Source organism: Gopherus flavomarginatus, chromosome 14, assembly GCF_025201925.1.
Source record: "Gopherus flavomarginatus isolate rGopFla2 chromosome 14, rGopFla2.mat.asm, whole genome shotgun sequence".
Lineage (NCBI taxonomy): Eukaryota > Metazoa > Chordata > Testudines > Testudinidae > Gopherus > Gopherus flavomarginatus.
Window position 1 is genome coordinate 31,471,287 of NC_066630.1, and position 24,580 is coordinate 31,495,866.

Consider the following 24,580-nt stretch of genomic DNA (forward strand, 5'->3'; position numbering starts at 1 on the left):
CAGGAATCTAAAAGACAAACAAGTGTAAAACTCAGTTAATGTAATTCAATTGATAAGACTGAAATTACAGATGGTGACCCTTAAAAACTTGCCAACTGGCATAGATAACTACATACAGTTACCCCAGCATACTCTATGTACAGGAAAGTACAAAGAATACTGTATAAAGTCATGCAGACATTGCACAGTACACACACATATTTAGGAAAAACAAAATATCCCTATGATGATCTTGGATACCGATGTTGTGGGAAATTTGTACCAATAAAGCTCTGAACTGAACAACAAATGTAAGATAAATATCAGAGACATATCTGTTGTTTTCAAATAAACATTCTGTAATCATAAAATATATATAGTATGAAAATCAATATTATATTAATAATTAAATACATCCTTAATGTCACTGTTAATATATTGTCCATGAACACAAGCCCTGATTAAATGTACAACCCGAGCATGTACCACAGTTGTGATTCTCTTTTGTACGTGACCTCATAGAAGTGTATTTTACATTTAGTTGTGGTAAACCACAATGAGACAGCTAAATACCTTCAAAATTATACAGGGTCACATTCTAAATAATGTAATTGTTACAATGCCATATTAATAAGGGAAGCCGCAGCCTTTTAACATTAGTGAGACAATATTAGCAGATTTCATTTTGTCATGTTTCTATTTATATTGGTTAAAACTAATATCACTGCAGCTGATTTTTTTTTTAATATCACACTTTTACTAACTTTTCTATAGTCGCTTCATTGATGGCTCATGTTAGAACAATAATCCACAACACATACTACCGATAATTAGCTGAAACCAAACACACTCAATCTTTCAAAGACTGTGATAGTATTGTTATTGATTTGACATTTATCCTGCTATAAGTGTCATCTTCTTCAAGGGTTTTAATAATCTAATTTTAAAATATTTCATTCTTTGAGATCATTGGAGTCTGATACTTATGTGCATCCTGCAATCTGTAGTAATGCCACGATAATGTAATCAGAAGGGGAGTGATACCATGTTTGATTTTATAAGGATAGGAGAAAAATCATTACTTGACGATTATGACTTCAGAGAAAAGGGTTCAAGTGCTAAAACGAATAATTAAAACAAATATTGTTGTCCACTTTAATTATATCCCAGCGTGTTTTAAAATAGGAATGAATCTAGCAAATGTGTAAATTTGCAACTGGTTGATACAGTGTTTGTGGTAAGATAAGAATCTCTTCCTTAATTTAGGGAACAGAGGCCCCTATAAAATTAATTTGATGATGATGTATAGCCTGCTACCAAAGGAGTGTTGTCACTTAAAGTGCCATCCACATTTTAATATATCTTTTCCCAGTCTGATCTTCTACTGTCAACACCATCAATTTCAGCAGTGCTCCTTCCCCTATCTCTTTCAACATCAAAATGCAGTCCTTCCAATATCATTATTATCAACTTGAGCAAACTAAATGTGAAAAGGTGCCACTAATAGGACAGCTTTTGACATCACATCTTGAACCAGAATAAGCAAACAGGCAAGTCAAATCTTCAGGGTCAAGCTCTGAAGTCAATTTTCTGACCCGGGAAATCATGTTCTGTGACAGTGATGACAAACGTTGAGCACATGCCTTGTATAAATATGTCTATGAATGTTGCATTACAAACATTCACAGTCATTGTTTCATTCTTGCTGAATGTAAAAGGGAAAATGTAAAATTTACACTTAAAATATCCATTGTTTGATAGAACATTTAAAAAAAATATTCCAAGTTTAAAATTGGTTTTTCTTAAAAATAGGGCAAGAAAACAGAGGCGACTTAGCTTTCCTTTTAACTAATAAGACAGCGTATGTACTTTTAATTTTCAATTGACCTTAGATATGTAAAGATTTGGATAACTACTTAATGGAGAGAGCCCGAACTGTTTTTTTATTCAGACTCCTATGCTTAAAGCACTCTCTAGCAAGGCTTTCTAGACACAGGACTGAAAAGTCATTGTTTATTGATTTCAAAATCTAACAGACTAATTATATATTTGTAGATGAATTGACAGATTTGCAAAACTGCTATATGATTTTATAATGGAACATGCTCATGTTAATCTCCATCTATGGAGATAGCTAGAGGGGGCTGACCTTTATCTCATATTTAAAACACAAGCAATAACTGAAATTCATTTTCAATTTATTTTCCAATCATATAAAAGGAAGGGGGGAAAGATTACTTTATTGAATCTTTTTAGCTGGTAAAAGGTTGGAAACTCACAGTCTTGATGCCTTCCAAGGAGCTACAGGGATGGTCTATAGGGAACAGACTTAATCGAATAAACTAATCTTTGCTGTGGAGATTAACTAGATGGCTACAGCAGTGGAGTAACAGCAGAATGCAAAGTATCAGCAGCACCATCAGATGCTTTAAAGGTGCTGTAGGCACTGGAAGAGGCTCCCCATTGGGTCTACCCTACTGATCCTGCAAATTTGGTAAACTTCATGGAAATTTAATAATGCTGCTGCATTGTGTTTGCCCGCTGAGCAAACAGCCTGGTGCTGGGAGGCACATGTGATAATTTACAAGTATTATTTTGGAAGCTACAGTAGCTGCTGCTACTTAAGCCTGGGGCTTTTACAGCTGAAGAGGGTATATACTGTGTACATCCTAAAGGCAAATAGTTTCTGGAGGTAAGGATGTGGTTCAAAGCGGATCCTGTCAGTTGGTAAACTGCATTACTTTGTAAACACATCTTTTCAAACACTGTTTGAGTCGCTAGGCCGGCACACATGTGAAGTACTTGTATTACGATAGGCTAGAATCAATTGTGTTTCATCTCTCCTAAGTAACGTATTTCTGCATTTTCCTGATAGTTTGAATTGCAGCTCATTATTCTGGTTTTGTTTTTCCAGTCCTGGTATTTTAAAATCCAGAATTGATTCCAGTGGGTAATTATGGACTATACATTTGTGAAAAATGTGTGGATGGCACCTTAGGCATGGTAGTGAAAAAAGGACGTATATAAGAGCAGGACCAATCCAGATTTCAAGCTCTACAATGAACATACTTAATAAAAAGAAACATTTCAAAAACAATTACTGCTACCTTTGGATGCAGTGAGTTGAAAGAAAACTCATCCCAACAGCTTAAAAGTTTGCAGGATAAGCAGTAATAGTATCAACCAGCTGTGAAATGTATGAGTATGTTAAGATATTAGTTTCGATTGGCCATCTCCAAGATTATGTGTATTTGTTTGCTTATCACTACATCATGGTGCAATATTTAAAACAAAAAGTATTTGATTGTCATTGGCATTGAGGTTTACTCCTGGAGGTGGCCATCTTGGCCAGGGCCGCCCAGAGGATTCAGGGGGCCTGGGGCAAAGTGGGGGAGCTGCGGCGCTTGTACTCACCCAGCAGCACTGAAGGGTCCTCTGCCGCCAAAATGCCACCAAAGACCCGGAGCGACTGAAGGGCCCCCCACCACTGAAATGCCAACGAAGACCTGGACCACCACCAGGCCAGGGCTCGCAGGGCCCCTGTGGGGCCTGGGGCAAATTGCCCCACTTGCCCCCCTCTCTGGACAGCCCTGATCTTGGCACAAGGTGTGACAGTGGTTGTGAATGAGACTGTAAACCAATTTTCAGTGTCTCAATATTGGTTTAAAAATGACAATAAGTTCTAGAGGGCAGGAACTCAATCCTTCTCTTTGCCAACATCACCTAGCACTGTATAGATGCTACCAGAATGCAAATAATAAATATGAATTATAAAAACCATGACAATTATTTTTTGTAATTGTCAAACCATTCTTGAAGCAGGCTGGACTTTGGTTTAGAGACCCTTGCATTGTACTCCCATATTGTCAATGCCACAAATTCCATCATTAGTCAGAAATATGGCAGCCTCTTACACTAAGCCTCTGTGCCAATTTCACTTAATCCCCCTGTAATACAACATTCAGATGCTTTTGAATCAGCTGCATGTGATCTTTTAGAGACGTGCTACAATATTGTATCCTACAACATACCATGCTCCAGTGTTTGGGGTTCAGGTCTATTACTGTACAATGTTATGTACACATACACACTTACTTTTATAGAAGTGGCACAGTGTGACCTTTTATACACAAGACTGGAGAGAATCAATGCTTTTTTCAAAGTAGTCCCCCTTTAGGTAGCCTAGATAACCTGAACTAGAGACACCTCAGCATCTAACAGCAGAAGGACTTCTTAGTCTTTTCCATTCATGGGGAACCCAGCCTTATGGACATGGCCTGAAATTATGGCAACAGATGCTGAAATCCACTGAATGCAACCTCCACCCACTCCCTGCAAGCCAAAAGATCATCTACGTAGTGTGTGATTCATTCATCAACCATCTGTGGAATCAATCTTATCCAAATAAAATTGTCCATTGAGGAAAACTACCCAACTACCACAATCATTTGGGTGGAGAGGGAAATCCTATTTATGCTGTACTTTGCCATGCTGCACGTTTACCTGTATGACCTCGGTCACACCTAAATCAAGAGATGCAGATAGTGTCTGACCAATATAGGGCAAAATTAGACCAGTGAATGGTGGGACACCCCTTGGGATAGGAGCAGAGAGGATACGTATTAGTCTAAACTCTTCTAGCACTTCATTCTGTACCAGCCACAACAGAGAGTCCTGAAAACAAGGGTTAAAAGGGTTTGTACATGACCCAGATGTATCTCTCACTCTAGTTTGAAATGTACCACTTATAGTAAACTAAGGTTATGGCATGCTCTTAAAGGCTCTGGTACTGGATTTGGAGATCCACTATGCAAAGCGTTCCCATAAATTAGGTTCGCCTATGCCAGGAGAAGTATCCTGGAGGAAATGGGAAGAATATTCCTTCCTACTGCCTTGAGGAAGATCTCACAGATGTGTGCTTGTGCTTAGTTTGTGAGAAAGGGTGCGTGCTTTAGATATGTCTTTGAAAAATCTGTGTTACTTACTTTAACTGTCATGAAGTCCTTGCTGGGTGAAACAGTAATCAAGAGGGTTTTCAGGTTTGGTGGAACCATGAGGAATGTTCAGTTGCTGCGGGGCAGCTGGCACTGATTTCAGGGCCTACGCAGCAGGATTGCAGTGTCCCATATGTGGTGCTGGATAGAGGATCTGCACCCCAAGAATGTGCCTCATGGTCTACAGTCAAAGACAGTATCTAAACTCAGACCCACCAAGCCTAAGAACAAATGGGATCCAGAGGTTGGATCTAAACACAGGAGCCTGGTAAGAACCCACCAGAGGGCCTCAGCCAGGGCTGTAAGTGCTATATAGAGACCTGACCAACTGAGGTGACTAATGAACTAGTTGACTGCAATACTCATAGACTCATAGGCTCATAGACTCTAGGACTGGAAGGGACCTCGAGAGGTCATCGAGTCCAGTCCCTTGCCCTCACGGCAGGACCAAATACTGTCTAGACCATCCCTAATAGACATTGATCTAACCTACTCTTAAATATCTCCAGAGATGGAGATTCCACAACTTCCCTAGGCAATCTATTCCAGTGTTTAACTATCCTGACAGTTAGGAACTTTTTCCTAATGTCCAGCCTAAATCTCCCTTGCTGCAGTTTAAGCCCATTGCTTCTTGTTCTATCATTGGAGGCTAAGGTGAACAAGTTTTCTCCCTCCTCCTGATGACACCCTTTTAGATACCTGAAAACTGCTATCATGTCCCCTCTCAGTCTTCTCTTTTCCAAACTAAACAAACCCAATTGTTTCAGCCTTCCTTCATAGATCATGTTCTCAAGACCTTTAATCATTCTTGCTGCTCTTCTCTGGACCCTCTCCAATTTCTCCACATCTTTCTTGAAATGCGGTGCCCAGAACTGGACACAATACTCCAGTTGAGGCCTAACCAGCGCAGAGTAAAATGGAAGAATGACTTCTCCTGTCTTGTTTACAACACACCTGTTAATGCATCCCAGAATCATGTTTGCTTTTTTTGCAACAGTATCACACTGTTGACTCTTATTTAGCTTGTGGTCCACTATGACCCCTAGATCTCTTTCTGCCATACTCCTTCCTAGACAGTCTCTTCCCATTCTGTATGTGTGAAACTGATTGTTCCTTCCTAACTGGAGCACTTTGCATTTATCTTTATTGAACTTCATCCTGTCTACCTCAGACCATTTCTCCAATTTGTCCAGATCATTTTGAATTTTGACCCTGTCCTCCAAAGCAGTTGCAATCCCTCCCAGTTTGGTATCGTCTGCAAACTTAATAAGCGTACTTTCTATGCCAACATCTAAATCGTTGATGAAGATATTGAACAGAGCCGGTCCCAAAACAGACCCCTGCGGAACCCCACTTGTTATACCTTTCCAGCAGGATTGGGAGCCATTAATAACTACTCTCTGAGTACAGTTATAGAAGTTCCATTTGGTGGACATCCACTCCTCAGGCCATTGTGTATAGGGAATGGTACTCCAAGGGAACCATGCAATGCAATCATCTGAATAGTCAGATGCCACAGTGACTGGAGAAATCAGTCAAATGGGGAACCAGAGAACGCCAGGATGGACAGCTCTATTTCAGACAACAAACTGTGTCCACAAAAGGAGGGTCTGCTTGCCCTGTTGGTAGCCCAGATGGGAATGGATGCAGTCATTCTGCCAGAGAGATCTGAGTGCCTTTCACAAATGAAGAATTGACTCCCATTATTTTAAACCTAAAGAAACACAGTAAAAGGGCCTGCCTTCTAGGGACAGGGACCACTTGACTCAGCGTCACATATAGCCTGCTTGCAAGTCACTCAAAAGAGTTAATGTAGGTCTCACTACACCCAGAAGGAGTGTCACTTCTGATGTATTACTAATCCAAACTACCCAGGCATCTCCGTTGTCCCTGCTCCAGCCTGCACCAGAACACAACACGATCCTGTGTCCAAAGAGAAGAAAACAAGAGGGAACAATAAGGAAAAGAGAGCAAGTTAAGCATCTCTGCAGAGATGGGAGGGAAGGAGAGGAGAAGGAACAGTCACTGGAGCAGCCCCTGGTACAGGTTAGCTGTGCTGCCCTTGTTGAACTGACAAATAAGGAGGAGGGCTGTGAGAACAAGAAGGCCCCTGCCTAAAGAGGAAGCAAGTAAGAAGGCAAGTATAACAGGGACAAGTAAACTCCACTAAGATGAGTCTCCACAGAGAAACTGGTCTGCTGGCCAGAAACAGAGCAGCTGCAACAAAGAAGCCCAGATCCCAGACATAAAAGGTGGGGGAAGGCATCACCACAAGGGCAGGGAGAAAGGAAAATAAAACCCAAACTGTCTTAAGAGCACAGAACCAGTGAAAGGAAAAATATAAGTAATGGTTTATAAAGGAATGGTACATAACTTCCAATGGCAGTGGAGCTAATTTTCCCCATAATGTCTCAAATAAGCTTTAATTTTGCCATTTAATCAGCATGGCCTAAATGGTTATGGCATTTTGAGTGGTTTGTGTTGGCTTATCAATAAGATCTTGTTTTTATTAGAAAATTAGGTTGTGTTAGAAAATGATCTAAAGGATTAATCACATCCAGCTGCCACAAAGCTCCACACAACAGTCCTTGTCTGCATTGGCTGCAAGGTTGTATTTCCTATTAATATACCTTCTAGACTGGTTCTATAAGTGATGAATACCAAATTAATTTTCTCTCCCAGACCATGGAATTTGATGCTGATATCATACTGATGTAATCAAGTCTAGTTCCAAATCAGGAGAACGTTGGTGAAACAGTGACCAAACTGTGTGACATGCATTTCACTGGGAAACCTGAGCTATTTCTTACTGCATATCAACGGGGAACACAAGCAGGGCTGCCGAGAGCAGGTTCAGGCCCTGGTGAAAAAAGAAAATTCAGGCTCCCCAGCAAGGATGGACCAGCTAAACAGAGCCAACGAAGCCAGGGAAGCAGGGCCCCAGGCCCCCTTCCGGACTGCCGGGCCCTGGGCCCCTTTCCAGACCACCAGACCCCAGTAATTTGTACCAGCTTCCCCCCCAACCCCCCCTTATCCGCCCTGAACACAAGGATGGAAATTTCAATGCAACGCACGTGAACCAGAAAAGAATTGCAAAGCAACAAACTCGAGCAATTCCAACAGAAGAATTTGGAGACAAGAAACAAACAATCAAAACCTGTGGAAGATGTGGAAAGAAACCCACCATTCCTGGGCAATATGCTGCTCACTGTCATCATTAGCATCATTTATTATTACAGTAGCACTGAGGTGCTCCGTGTGAGAGCAGAGCTCCATTGCACTAGACCGCTTACGAATACTCAGTAAGAGACAGTGTCTGCTTGAGTAGATTATGATCTAAAGAGACAAGAAAACAAAGAGAGTTTTATTAATCTCAATTTTACAGATACTGAGGCACAGAGACATTAAAACTGACTTCCTGAAAGTCACATAGGAAGTTCAGGGCAGAGTTGGACTAGAACCCACAAGGTAGGATTGTGTGCCACTTTAGGCAAATTTTCACAGCAGGTGGAAGTGTTACAAAGAGAAAAGGAACAGGCTAAAGGTTGATGTCCAGAGTAGTCACTGTTTGGAACTGCCAGTTTCTGATCCTGAGTGGAGAGAACAGCGATAAAACCCGAGAGAGGAAGATAAAGTTACTTGGTGAAAAAGCTTTTGTTCCAATCACCCAGGTCTCCCTGTGCTCCCAGCTTCACATCATCACACAGCTGGCTACTGCTGCGTCAACTAGGTTTCCAAAAGGGCCACTTTGGGCCTCTTCTCACAACTGCTTCCAGTAGCTCAAGTCGCCTGAAGCCATATCAGAGCTGGATCAGGGCTCCCCCCTTCACTTTTGCCACTATATTTCTGCATCCATCTGCATCCCCAGCCAGCTCTCTGAATACCTTAATAACTGAGATAGGGAATCTGCTACATCTGTCTCCTGTGCTCCATGTAGATAGCTCTGACTTCAGCTGATGTGAACTCTTCCCTCCTACCCTCACTTGAAGAATCAAACTTTCCCAAGGGCTGCACCTCATTGGCCACTGGGTCCTTGGGGATCAGAGGACTGTCAGTGGGGTTCAGCCTGAAAAGTGGCAGCATCACATAAGCTCTGAAGCCACTCTTGGTCCATAACCCTTTCAGCTTGTAGGAGAATGTGCTTGTGTTTGCTGGCCTGAAATCCCCACTCCAGAAGGGTTTCTGTTTAGGTATTAAAGTACTAATGTGCCCCTGACTCCTACCATCACCGTAGTATCTGAGCAATCCCCACCTATTTAAAAATGGAAAGAACAGGTGTGACTGACTGAATCCCAATTCCTTTGACAACCACAGACACTTCTGGTTCCAGACAGTATCGCTGTGAGCTTTCCAGCTGGCTGCTGCTGCTACCAGTCGATTGGCTTGTCTGGGAAGGAGTGAGGGATTGCTCTTGCTCCTTGATGATTGGCCTATTATCCCCTGGGGAGGAAGCACGGACTAATCTAGAAGATTAGCAGGCTCTGGATGAGGCACTCACAAGCCCCCCACCCTACTGTAGTCATGCCTGGGCCAAGAGTTCGCCTGGAAGGGAATTCTGAATCCCACACATCTCCTGCCAGATTCAGGGAAGTAGAATCCCCATGGAGGCAAGGATCTGCACTTTAGTCATGGTGACAAGTACTATGCTTATTCTGTGCAATTCCACACTGCTAGCTTGGCTGAAATAAATAGATGCAGGTTTCCTTTAAGGGCCAAAAATCTCTAAGCCCATTTACTCTCATTCAATACAAAAGTCAGACTTTTTTCTGCAGCATAGGGCACATCCTTCCAGTAGGCAGATTTCCATCAGTCCTCCAAGCACACAAGTAACAGAGCTATCCTTGAGTGGAGAACACAGCACACCCTTGCTGATATTGTTCTAATTGTCCAGCAATGATCAAAGCTCACTCTCTCCACCAGAACTGTGCTATTTTCATAACATAACGATACCCTCTTATCAATATGGAACCTGAATAGCACACATGACAGCACAAAGTTCTAATTCAGGGATGGGCAAACTTTTTGGCCTGAGGGAACATCTGGGAATAGAAATTGTGTGGTGGGCCATGAATACTCACAAAGTTGAGGTTGGGGTGTGGGAAGGGGTGAGGGATCCAGGCTGGGGCCAGAAACGAGGAGTTCAGGGGGCGAGGCAGGGGTGAGGGCTTTGGTTGGGTGCTGAGGATGAGGAGTTTGTGGTGCAGGAGGGTGTTCCAGGCTGGGACAAAGGGGTTCAGAGGGCAGGAGGGGGAATCAGGGCTGGGGCAGAGAGTTGAGGTGCAGAAAGGGGGGCAGGCTCCAGCTGGGGGTGTGGGCTCTGAGGTGGGGCTGGGGATGAGGGGTTTGGGGTGCAAGAGGGTGAACTGGGCTGGGACCGAGGGATTTGGAGGGCAGAAGGGGGATCAGGGCTGGGGCAGGGGTTTGGGGTATGGAAAGAGGCTCAGGGGTGCAGGTTCCAGGCAGAACTTACCTCAAGTCTCTTCTCCGGCTCTCATGCGACAGCACAGCCAGGGGCTCTGATTGCTGCCCCATCTGCAGGCGTCGCCCCTGCAGCTCTCATTGGCCATGGTTCCTGGCCAATGTGATCTTCAGGGGTGATGCTTGGGGCAGGGGCAGCATACAGAGCAGAGCCTTCTGTACAGAGTAGGAGCCAGAGAGGGGCCATGCTGCTGCTTCCAGGAGCTGCGTGGCATGGCCCCCGACCCTGCTCCCCGGCTGGAATGCCAGAGTGAGGCAAGCCCCAGACCCCACTCCCCAGTGGGAGCTCAAAGGCTGGATTAAAACGGCTGATGATCCAGATCTGGCCTGCAGACCGTAGTTTGCCCACCCCTGCTCTAACTGAAGCTGTATAAAGTCTGATCTTGTAATTGACTTTAGAAAAATGGGAAATATGAGTGGCTTTTATGATGAAGAGATTTAAGAAGAATGAACAATGGGCAATAGTCATGTTTCTTCGGTGTAACTTATGTGGCCTAGTGAATAGGGCAGACACTAGGAGTCGGGAGATGTATGTTCTAATTCCAGCTCTGTCAATCATGTCACCCCTTTGTCTTTCTTATCTACATTGTGGTAAGATCTTTGGGGCAGGAACCGTCTCTTACTATATCTTGGTACAGCATCTCTATATCTTGGTACAACATCTAGCACAATGGGACCCTGATTGGGGCCTTTTGGTGCTACTGCAGTATAAATAATTAGTAGCTGAAAGCCCATGCTGTCTCATGGGCATGGCAGTTTGACAAAGTAATTCACCATCTGTTCAGTCTCCATACAACAAATAAAATTGTTGAATGCAAATTGGCTATAGAGTAGGGATGGTGATTGGTTGAGCTACCTCTAATATCACAATGGACTCTTGTCATAGCCTATACACATGCCCTACTGTAACTGAATACCTCATGGGTATAATTTGTAAATCTAAAATGGCTAAAAACTTAAAAATTGGATGGTAACGGATCAAAAATTCCCAGGATGATTGAATCTGATGGTATTCTGAACAAAAAGAGCTTTCAACCAAGCTTGTAGCTGTTTCTATCACTTCACACTGACTCAACAGACATTCTATGCTTCCAATTGACAGTCTTGGAATCTTATTATATAGATAATAATTATTCCACTGACTTCACTGAAATTATACCAGGAACAAATCTGGCCCTTTGTACAATATATAAACCTTCCAGATGTATTTTCAAATTGCAAGTACTTTCTGCAATAGAGAACTATATTCTGCCTATGCATAAAGAAATTGGCAAAGACAGAAACAGGCTGGTAAATCTCATGTAAATAATTTTTACACCTATATTTTATTATCGACAATTATTTCCAAATCTTTAGGAACTTCTTAAAGAAAATTTTCTTATACACAAGAGAGAGCGATGAAGTAAAATCCAGGTCCATTTGAACTGAGTGTCAAAACTCTTGACTATAATGGGCTCAGGATTTCACCTTTGAAGTGTAATACATCATCTCTAAAGGAGAAAAAAGAAACCAAAATATAAAGCTAAATAATCATCTTTGCTAATATGGACTCTATAGATAACAAACATGTAAATCATTTTAAAAACCTCTCCTTTAATTTTCCTAAGGTAGAATGTCCTTCTCATTTTATTGAGCTAGCAAAAATACAATTACAACCATTCATTTGGAATTTTAAAATATATTAGATCTTTTGCCACCCAGTAGTTTGGTTTAGAAATTGCTTACTCTAAATTATACCCTCAATAACAAAAAGTAATATAGGCGAGTACAACCTTATGTATTGTGTAGGTAGATAGAACTGTATTTGCTGCATATTTTATTCAAATTCATAATTGGAATTCAAATTGTATGTTGAAATGCTCTCTTTTATGTGGGTTTTTTTTGATCTTCAAATTATAAAAGGGTAAGAAAATTATATGACAAAAACTTAAGAGCAAGATCTGAATATACACATAGGTGTTTTTTTTCCTCCTCACCATTTTAGCCCTTCAACAGGTATTAGCTGAAGTGGGCTTTACTGTCTATTTTATAGACATTCCAGTAGAAAATGGAACATTTAAATATACAAGCTTTAGCTAATCCCCCAACTCACAGCCTATAGACTTTGTAGGATCATCGCTTATTATAGTGCTGTTAGAACTGATACAAAATTTCAGTTTGAGATTAAACACTGGAATTTCTAAATACGTATCTTTCTGCATTTTCTGTTCAAATATTTTAAAATATCCCTGTAACTGTCTCAAACAACATCTGGCATAGAATTCTACCATTTATAGGTTTGCATAGTAATAATGTATTCTTTAAACATTATACATCAGCACTTAAAGTTACTATTTTTTTCAATCTTATGCAGCATACTAGACAGAGGAAAACACTGCTACCTTAGATTTGTTATAGGTCTCATCGTATGTAACAAGACTATTTTTTTTATTTTTCTATTAATCGCTGTAATACTGCTGTGTTAAATGTTTGTGCCCCCAATGTACTGTTATATTTCTACAATATTTCTAGTTAGGTATCCAGTCCATTGAGAGAACCAACTTCATTTGCATCCATTGGCAATGCTAAACCACTAAACCTAACAGATGGGAATCTAATTGCAGACCTGTTGTCTGGACACTGTTAACAAATGCAGAACTAGCAACATACAGGGGGTTTTGGTATTGAATTTGGGCTGGCAGCAGGGGAACTCCTGCTAATTACCAACATCTGAATTTCTTGTTTAATGAAGGATAATGCAAAACTAGAGGTACTTAAATCAGTAAAGATTGAGAACTGGTCAGAAAAAAATCACAGATACTAGATCACCCAAGGAACTGAAGACTAACTTTTTATAGCTTTGATTAAAATTTGGACAAGGAGCCCATACTTAATATATATTGTAAGAGTTCATTTCTGTAAAATGGCTTATACGTGAGAAAATGAAATAGCATTTGAAAATTGGACCATGTAAGGATTATTCAGCTTGAAAACTGCAAACAAAGATACTTGATCATACTGTGAAACTTCCATTGTGAACATTGTAGTAAATAGTATACTAATATAGGATTTAGTACACAATGGGAATATTGTCTTTAAAACGACTGCAAACCTAGGCCCAATCTCCAGTTTTGGTCTGAGCCTGAGAAGTAACAGAGCTGTGATAGTTTGTAGAATGCTCTGAAACTATCAAGTTACGTAAAGCATTTTGTCTGCTAAAAAAGTGTACAACTGCACTTACCATAGAAACTTAGAAATGTGGGGCTGGAAGAGACTTCAAGAGATCATCAAGTCCAGCCCCATCTTGAAGCAGAACCTAGTACACCCAGACCATCCAACCTGTTTGTCCAACCTGTTCTTAAAAACCTCCAACGATGGGGATTCTACTACTTCCTTCGGAAGCCTATTCCAGAGCTAAACTACCCTTATAGTTAGAAAAAATGTCTTAGTGTCTAACTGAAATCTCCCTTGCTGTAGATAAAGCCCAATACTTCTTGTCCTACCTTCAGTGGACATGGGGACCAATTGATCCCTGTCCTCTTTATAACAACACTTAGCATACTTGAAGACTGTAATTAGGCCCCCATGGAACGTCTTTCCCCTTTTCCCTCACTCACCAAAAAAAGAGCTCAAAGAGAAACAAAGACTATTGTTGCAGTGGTACAAACTGTCCAGCATACTCTTGCTCATTTTATACTGTTAAACTTGGATACTGATGTTTGATTATATTACTTAATTTGACTGATTCTCTTGAGATTTGCAACTTTACATTTTCACAATGGGCTTCACTGTCTTATTGGTATAAACACCTGCCTTCCTTCATATCTTTCTAAGTCAGAAGGACTGAGAACAAAACAAGGCTTAAACTCCATCTCCAATTTATAGTTCATATGTTCCTTATTAAAAAGGACTTCTAGAACCTAGAAAACTGTAGTTCATTGTACTATGGAAGAAAATGCCTTTAACCAAGTGAATTTACTTTCACTCTTAAGTTAAATTTTGGTAGATAACAGGTAATAGGGCCTAACAAAAGAATAATACAGAGCTGGCATTTAACAAATCCAGCAATCTAGTAATATTTTTCCCACTGTGGAATAAAAGAAAAAGAATGTTTCTGTGGAATTACTAACTACATCAGAAGGACTGGACTGCACTGACTGACTCCTACAGTATGGAGGAAGAGCCCGATCATGATTCCATTGAACTCAATGTTAACACAACAGAACCCAAATTGTGCCTTAATGTGCAGGATTCCACATTCTGTGTTGTAGTGTGAAAAATAAAGTTGCCATTCCATACACAGTCTGGTATGGAATAGGTCTGGGGACAATGACCTCACTTCTTCCTTTGCCCTCTCCCTGAGGGGGATTTATTTTGGCTAAATACATGACTAGACCTAAAAAAAGAGAATACAAAGTAGTTAACTATTTGCACATTTCTGCTTTGGATTGAAGAATCACATATTAAAATATTATATCAGTTGCTATTCAACTTCACCATATCTCTTAAATAACATTTCAGCCACCTATGTGATACTTTCTTACCAAACACTTTCTAAAACGACATAAAAACAGTAGTGAGTAGTAGTATGTTTCAGTCCACAAGTATACTAACTTTTCAGAAAATCCCATTTTGCCATAAATTAGTTTTATTCTTAAAGTCCATTTTTGTTAAGTAGCAAGGTTTTGCCGAGGACTGTTCAGCCAAAATATCATCAGAGAGGAGTCGGACAACATACAAAACAGTTCACTCTTACAACAGACCCATACAGCATAGTCCTGACCCAGAGCCCACTGAAGACAATGGAAAGACTGATTGGATCAGACCACACACCACCAAAATCTTTTGCTGCCATTTTTTTTAAAAATTGGGACCAATTTTGCTTTATGGTAAATAACACATCATAATTCATTATGTGGCCACAAATTCTAAGGGCCTATGGATTAATTCATAAACGTAAATCATATTTCTCTGGACCACTGTAACTGTACAATACAGTAGAAAAATAGAAAAAAGAAAAGGAATTAAATATTCAACATTGTTCTACTTCCATTTCCTTTTTCATTTAGATGCTATTGTATACAAATTTACCAAACATGTTTTATACTAATCTTCACTGAAAAGCTGTAACACTACCAAGTTAAGTTATTTAACACAAGATGTGTACATTTATCCTGATTAAATAGTTAAGAGGTTAATGTTTTTGAATGAATTCACATTGTGAGGTATATATGATGGAGTGGGGGACAGACTAGATTACCAAAATGATCATTAACATTTGCCAGAATCCATTCATTATATATATTTTCTACCAAAAATTGTGTTTCGTTTAACTAATATTAGTTGTGATTCGTACACCTTGGTGAGAATCCAAGAAAAATAAACTCTTTATTAGAATTGAGACATTTTTGCTTCTTTGTTCTTGTGGTTAAACTCCCTATCCTCAGCTGTGATTTTACTCTCCCATTTTTATATTTCCTCAATTGCTTTTAAAAGTAATCCATTTTTTTTATCACCCCATTTTAAACTAAGGCATGCTGTGTGCATTTGAGTGATGAAGATGAGGAGGATTGGAGGTGTTTGGCTTTGTAATTTCATCCTTGAATTTTGTGATTACTAACAGGACAACTTTTTTAATTTGCTCTTTTGTCTCGATTCCCCTGGCTGACAATCTGCTCTGTGAGCTAGGCTTTTTAATCAATCACCTAGATAATCAAATGTCACTGGCTATCTGCTCCATGTAATTACTTTTGCAATTAAAAATCAACCTCAAGTTGCCTCATCTAATTAGAGGGATGGGCAGATTTTCATCTAGATTGATTTTTTAATAAATATTGACTTAAAATGCCATAATCTCATCATATTCTTTCATTTTCTTTGTACCAAAAATCAAACAAATGGAAGAATTAACAAGCAGAAGGATTCATAGGACTTGAAAAGGCTTTTGCTAGTTCAGACATACAAAATTGTGCTATACAGAAGCCTCGCTTATCTCAGCCTAATAATAACGCTTAAAAGCTCCTATCTTTTATTAGAAAAAAGAACAAAGCAGCTGTACCATTATATATTTCACTTTCTAAAGTTATTCAAATTAAACTAAAAACTCTTAACAGTATAATTACTTGGCCTATCTGTCACAGAAAATTATTGTGTGAATTACTCTGTAAATGTTACAAAAACTGTTGACTTCAAATTAAAATAATAGCATTAATAATATCAGCAATTCATTTTCCTCTAGCTCTGTTTAGAAGTCCTTCTCACCCCACATCCCATGTGATTTGATTTGAGGATCTCTTTAAACCAACTTGTTTCTTTTCATATTGGAAATGGAACACATGCCACTACTTTTACGTTGTAAAAGTAGATATTGAACAACATGAAAAATTAGATTGTGGTAAGAATCACCTAAGGAAGCAGAAGCTGTGCTCCAAGAAGAGCGGTTCAGTTGTGTATACAGGGCAGCAATTATATTTTAATCTCCAGAAATACTTAGAGATCTGGTGGTTCGTGCCCAAGAACAGGATTTCAGTTCCAGCCCCAATTCTGCCACAGACTCACTGCTCTCGGACAGCACTATGTAATTACTACATGTAATTGTTTAAAAAGTGCAAATTTTAGGAACAGCCCTGCATCGTGAGTGGTGCAAAAATGAACCACCTCAGCAAGAGAACCAGAGCTCAATTAGCTTCTAGGGGCCCGATACTTCCCAAGGCTCCTTGGAGTGCTTGGTGATTTTACCCCTGCTATACCACTTCATGTTCTCTTGTGTGGATTGGGACAGTGGCCCCACCTCCTTCTCACCACTCTTTGGGGCAGTTAGCTTGTCAGGGGCAGTCACTTTGCTCAGGAAAGTGCAGGAGCTCAAATTGTTGCTGGTCACTACATCCTCTCGTAGTCCTTACTCTCCCTTGTACACTTGTAGAGGGTCCCTCCACAATCTCGCTCTGTATTTGAATAGACAGTTGGGTTAGAGAGATGGTTCTGTGTGCCATGGCACAGCTCCAATAGAGAAGGAAAATTTCGGTCAACACCAATCTGTAATATATGGGTATTACATCTTCATTTACTGGGGTTTCACTTAATCATTCCTAGTTACCCCTAGGTAAGTCATGTCTCCTGACAGTAATACAAGTGTGCACCTTAATGATCAAAAGCTATTGAGTGTCTATCTAAATCTTTGGGAACAGGCTCAAGTCATGCTGGCTTGTTCAAATTGTGGTGGTGACACAAGATGCCTTAGTTACCTTTTATTACAGTCACCACATATAACTGCTCTTTCACTCTCTGCTTCTTGACCCCAACCTCTTCCCTGGAACTCTGTAGTAAGTACTATAAATGGTACCACCACTGTAATCTATAGTAATTAAAGAACACCTTGTATGACTTGCTAAAATAACTATTAATTTCACAATTGCTGCCATATGGTTGTATACCAGGAGTAAAACATGTCCATTAGGTGCAGTCATACGATTTCCATTGCCATAATGTTTAAGCATTACCTCACAAAATTAAAAGTAGAAGTGCAGTATTTTTCTTAATCAGGGAGTGTATTACTCTGTAGCCTTTGCCCATCAAGGGTAAGACTTTCACTCTAAACCAGGAGAACAGGAACCATCAGATGCTAAACAGGATAAGAAAGGGGAATAAAATACATATCCGGTCCCTTTACACTGTATGTACATAAGTTCTAGATGATCTTTTAGTCCTTTCTGCCCTTACATTCTGTGACTCAAAGTCACTAACTATAAAATCATGGCTGCCGTTCTGATGACAATTTCACAAGCAGTGCATTACAAATTAAAAAACCCACTTTTTTGTACCGAACAACGCAGTACGAGGAGCTATGACTACATTTACCTTAGCCGGCTACAAAATAAAACCACTGATAATTACAGCGGGGAGTGGAGAAATTATGACTCCATCTCAGGCTCAGAATCAGCTGTGATAATAATACATTTAGATGTGAATTAGAAAGAGACAACTGTGCTAGCAGTTGCAGCTGTATAGTGGCCAGGTACCTTCTTTCCTATCCGTCTATTCATATAGAGCTGTTTAATTTCTTTGGATATACTCGTTTCTCTTTTTTCCACTGTGGTAAAGTAAGGCCAGTGGTAGAACCAATGGCATGCCGCCACGCTGTGGGACTCCACATGACCTGAATCATGGAGCCTCCTTCTGTGGAGGCCTGCCTAATATAGCACATTGGATTGTTTTGGATGGGACAGTGGCAATGCCAGCAGGTCCCAACCTGCACAGTTCTGCTGGCCACAAACCTTCAAACATGCGGGGAAGGACAGGACAGGTGTTGCACTGTTAATATGGCTTATGGACTAACTAGCCGTCACGGAACTGATGTGCAAGTGCCCCACATCCTGTTGTCAGAAAGCAGGCAAGGAGAAATCTGGATCCATTCCTCCAAACCCCTGCATTTTTCAACAGCGCAAAGCCCGTTTACAAAGGCTTTGCACAAGGGTTGAATATTTCACCCTGTGAAAGTACTTTGGGGTGATAAGAACTATATACCATAGGTGTAAGGTATTATTATTATTAATGGATAGGGACTTCCCCTGATATTTCATTCCCTCAAGCTACATCATTTCTAAATGTTGTCAAAGAGGAAATCTCACCTATACTTGTCTTATTTTTCATCTGTACTTAAATGACAACGTCGTGGTGTGATATGTCAGCTGTTTTCCGCACCACTCTTGCTGATGCTCTAGAAGAATGCTCCTGTCAAAAGCTTGCCTCAAATCTGCAGTCTAGCTGCATGCAAAAATGCAGAAAGGATCTGACCTAAAGGAGTGTTTTTGAATAGCCAGAGCAAATGAATCTTGAGAAGTCGAGATCAATACAGACCTATGGTGTAGTCATCCAGGCAGGGTTCCAATACTGGTATTATATTTACCTACCCATACCTTTTATCTTTAGAAAAGAGGCAAAAGGAAAAAGTTTCAAAACCAAGCATAGGACCCTAAGTCCTATTTTCAAAAGAGCAGTAGGGACTCTAGAATTATGACTACTTGACAAAAAAGTCCTGCTGCAGCAAGAGTCAAAGTCTGGGTTGATTTACTCAGTCTTGTGTTACGGGACTTAAAACAGCAGAGTAGACATTTGGGCTCAGGCTGGAGCCTGGGCTCTGAGTCCCTGTGAGGATGGTAGGTCTCAGAGTCCCAGGAACCTGAGTCAGTTGATTGGCTCTGAAACTCACTGCTACACTTTTTGCAGTGTAGACATACCCTAAGTCCCATTGACTCAAGTGCCTAAGTCACTTTTCATAATAAAATGTAGGCTCCTAAACCACTTGTTTGCATCTGAAAATTTTATTCTTAGGCTTCTAATGCCCAGATTTTTTAATGTATTTAGATGCCTAAACTATAATCAGTAGAAGTTAGATCCCAAATATCTTTAAATATCTTATCCTTAAGTGCTCAAACTCAGTTTTGAAACTGGAACTTAGGATTTTAAGACACTTAGATTCTTTTGAAAAAAATTCAATGCTTCAACTATCAATGGAAGAAAACTCTGGCAGCTGTGAAATGGGTATAATACATCACTACTTCAGAGGAGTGCTGTAGAGTTAAATTAATTAGCCCTGCAGAACAATTTGAGATCCTTCGATAAAAAATGTATACAAGTTGCAAAGCATCATTATCTCTGACACTATTTGGCCCTTGACAATTTATCAGGAGCACACTTTGAGCTTGCCACAATATATAAAGCAGAAAACTGATGATAATGTGGGTGTTTGTAAAGTACTTATCCTTCTTGCATTCAGCGATAATACTGTAATTTTTTTCTCTACAAGGCAGCCTTCTGATATAATACATTTATGGCAACAGAGAAAAGGCAGATTACAAATTGTTTTACATTCTGTGGTATAAAATTTCTAGTTATATTAGCATTTTGAGGAGGATTTATTTGGAGATTGAGGATTAATTCCCACAAAATCATCATACAAATTTCAAAATGTCAACTACTTTAGTAGAGCTTATGATTTTATCATCTTATTTTGACAGGCAACTGTGTAAAACAACAACTGTATAGAGACAGCATAGAAATAAAGAAAGGTAGGATAAATAAAGACAGAATGATCCTCACAGGTTTCCTGATCAGCTGTCTCTTTATTCTGATTACTTGTAGGACAGAGCAGTAATAGACATTTTCCTTTGCACAAAATAATAAGAGCAGTACTTATCGCTTGTTGCCTATAGCTAGTGGCAAAAGGAAATTAGAAAAGTCCAATGAAGCTGAGTAGTAATTAATCATCATACAGTGGGGCCTGTCAAATCAGAGGGCTCCTTCCAGCTGATAATGCTGCCCAGCACAATTGAGACTGATAGAAATTAGAATTCTTTTTCCTCTGGCAAAAAACAAAAAGACTAGAGTTAGCACAAATGTGGCCAACTGTTCACTTTAATGACTGCCTGACCCATTTATTGTTGATGTTTGCATCAAGTTTAACTCAAACCAAAATTGAAGAAACATCATTCATTCCTTGAGGCAAAGAAAAATCATAACTATATTGTTTTAAGTTGTTTTCTTTTAACGCAAATGTCTAAGCCTGGGTTAGATGAGAAAAAAATTAAAGTTCACTTCTATTGATCAAGTTTGCTGTTTTCCCCAGTGAGAAGGCTAAAAACATTTACTGGGTCTGTAATAGAGCATTTGCACTCCTTGATATCCACTGAAATAAATATATTACGTTACATGGGAACCAGAGAATGGTTTTTTTTTTGTAGAGAGAATAAAGGTGACCTCGACATTGTCAAGAAGGTCTTAGTGCAATGAGTGGAATTTGAGGTTTCAGATCTGATCTTGCTCTCATTGAAGCCAGTAGGAGTTTTGCCACTAATGTTAAAAGAAACAGTATCAGACTTTTGCTTCTTAAAGGGGCTCAGCTGACTCAAAGCCCTATCAGCCACGAGATACACAGTATATCCCAAAAGCCTGTGTAAGTTGATTGTGCACCGCCCAGCCTACTCAGGAGAAGGTCATCTGGCTGGACAGGGATCAAAGAATGTCAGACACCTGCTGTGTAGGCAGGCAAGGAGAAACTGCTCAGGGAGAAGGGATTCATGTAAATAATGATCCCTCTCATCTCCAGGCAACCTCAGTTCCTTTCTCGGTCTCCTGCAAAGTCTCTGCAGGGTGTAGAAAGAGAAAGTAAGCCAGGACCTTAGTATCTCTTTAGAAAAAACAAACCCAAACTTCTTACCTGTCATTAGGGTTGATAGTCCTGCTCATCACTAATCCAATGGGAAGTTTGGAGAATTTCTTCACTCACCAAGAGGGGGTGAGGGTGAGTGGGTGGGTAAGGTGCAAACCCTACTGTTCTTGGCCAGGGCCTCCCAATGAAGGTGTGTGTTGGGGATAGTTATGAGAGGGAAGCAGGTTCCTTCCTTCTTTACCCTTCCCATCATCATTGTAGGAAGTGGTAATTTTAATCTTCTCCTAGTCTACCCTCTTCTTTCCCACTTGGCGGCCTATCCATCAGCATATTTCTGGTCATATTCAACAGCTCCTTTAATTTTTTTTTCCATAGCTGCCTGCCTGCAATCCATGGAGGAACTGACATCCCAAGCCAATGAGGGTGGCAGTGCATATGCTTAGTACTTCCTCTAAAGTAATTTGTAAGTCCCATACTGCCATATGGTTGATTCACTGATCAATATTTTTGGGAAGTCATTAATTTTGAAATGTATACTGTGACAAAGTTCCTCCTCTACCTTGGTGGGTCCTGCGCTTATTGGCAGACTTGCTCACCTTAGTGATCTTCCCCACAGTCTGGATCAACTCCTCCTGTGTCCAATCAGGAGTTGGGAGGTTTGGGGGGAACCCGGGCCCGCCCTCTACTCCAGGTTCCAGCCCACGGCCCTGTGGATTGCAGCTGTCTATAGTGCCTCTTGTAACAGCTGCACAACAGCTACAACTCCCTGGGCTACTTCCCCATGGCCTCCTCCAAACACCTTCTTTATCCTCACCACAGGACCTTCCTCCTGGTGTCTGATAACGCTTGTACTCCTTAGTCCTCCAGCAGCACACCCTCTCACTCTCAGCTCCTTACACACACTTCCTATTCTCTGGCTCCTCCTCACCTGACTGGAGTGAGCTCCTTTTTATACCCAGGTGCCCTGATTAGCCTGCCTTGATTGGCTGCAGGTGATCTAATCAGCCTGTCTGCCTTAATGGGTTCTAGCAGGTTCCTGATTACTCTAATGCAGCCCCTGCTCTGGTCACTCAGGGAACAGAAAACTACTCATCCGGTGACCAGTATATTTGTCCTCTACCAGACTCCTGTACCCCACTGATCTGGGTCTGTCACAATACATTTCAAAGATGTTGAATCTCTCTCTCTCTCTGTCACACACACACACACACACACACACACACACACACACACACACACACGTGCATAGGCAAGGGAAATGAGCTGGTCGCATGGCTAAAAGGAAATATTCATACACATTTATGAAATATTAGTGGAGTTGGTTGGAAATTGTTAATGTCCCATTAAAAATGGATGACGGTTTCAGTAAAAAAAAATTTAATCAAACATTTTCTCTCTCTCTCTTTTTTTTTTTTTTTTTTTTACTGCAATTGATTTTAAAACCCTGACATTTTTGAAAGTTTATCAAGGAGAGTGAAAATTTTCAATTTGTTTGCCTTTTTTCTGATTTTTTTTTTAAAACTACAGTATATCTACATATTATTTACTATTTTACTTTGGTTCCACAGGAATTGTAATTGGGTGGCACAGAGCAAGTTTCAACCCCTTGGCTTCACAACCAACTACCTTCTTTCCCTAGAAGTTGTATATACTATCTTTCTTCATTAAAATTGCTTCTTGCAAGAATTCTATGCATGCACAATTGGGACTGTGAACCTGGACAAAAACAAGTGTCCCCAACTCCCATTCAATCAACAGCAGTCGAAGCTGTTCAGGACCATGCTTGTCTGGGCTTGTAAACTGAATAAGACAGTTTATAGCGTCCAAAAAATGTTAAACAAAATTTGATTTAAAACGTGTGGGTTCATCTATTTCTTAAGATGAAACTACAGCTAAATGGATAATTTCCTTGACCAATTTCATATTTTTTCTGTCTGTTAAAAGATCATGAAATTCTTGAATGTATCTTTTATTTTAACTTACTCATGAATTTCTTCAGCAAATATACCTTGTTCTGCAGATCTTTCATAAAAAGATCTATTGAAAAGATTTACCATTTGTTGTATTGTATCTGTTCTTGTATTGCAATCTGTGAATTTTACAATCCAGTGTACAATTCAAAACTTGAGTTTGCTGGGTATTTGCTTCTTACGCTAGTAAAGCTCAAGTGCTCAAATGTTCATGGGATGTGAACATGAAATGGTTGGCTAGGATTTCCAAAGGAGCTTAAGGGAGTTGTTATATGATTCGGTGGGAATTCAGCATAGACCTAAAAGCTGTTGTAAACATGTCAAATTGAAATTTGTTTTGTATCTGGATAACCATTCACAAAAATCGTTTCCCAGTCTTCTCTCTGGCCTAGTTGAAACAGTTTAAAATGCTCTACAGGTTCAATGAGGCACATGGGCAAAAGTCAAATGTCAAAGTATAATAAGGCAAACCATGAAAAAAATTGAAGAGAAACTAGCTAATGACACAAAAATCAAACAGCAATTTTTAAAAAAAAGTACATCAGAAGCAGGAAGTTTGCCAACCAGACAACGGGGCCACTGGATGATTGAGGTGCTAAAGGAGCACTCAAGGAAGACAAGGCTGTTGCAGAGAAGCTAAAGGAATTCTTTCCATCAGTCCTCATTGCAGAGGATATGGGAAAGATCCCCACCCCTGAGTCTTTTTTTTTAGGTGACAAATCTGAGGTACTGTCCCAGACTGAGGTATCAATAAATGAGATTTTGAAAAAAAAATGATAAATTAAACTATAAGAAGACACCAGGACCAGATGATATTCACCCTAGAGTTCTGAAGGAACTCAAATATGAAATTGCAGAACTTCTAACTGTGATGTGTAACCTATTATTTAAATCAGCCTCTGTACAAGATTACTCGAGGTTAACTAATGTAATGCCTATTTTTAAAAAATAGTCCAGAAGCGATTCTGGAAATTACGGCTGTGAAGACTAATTTCAGGACCAGGCAATTTGCT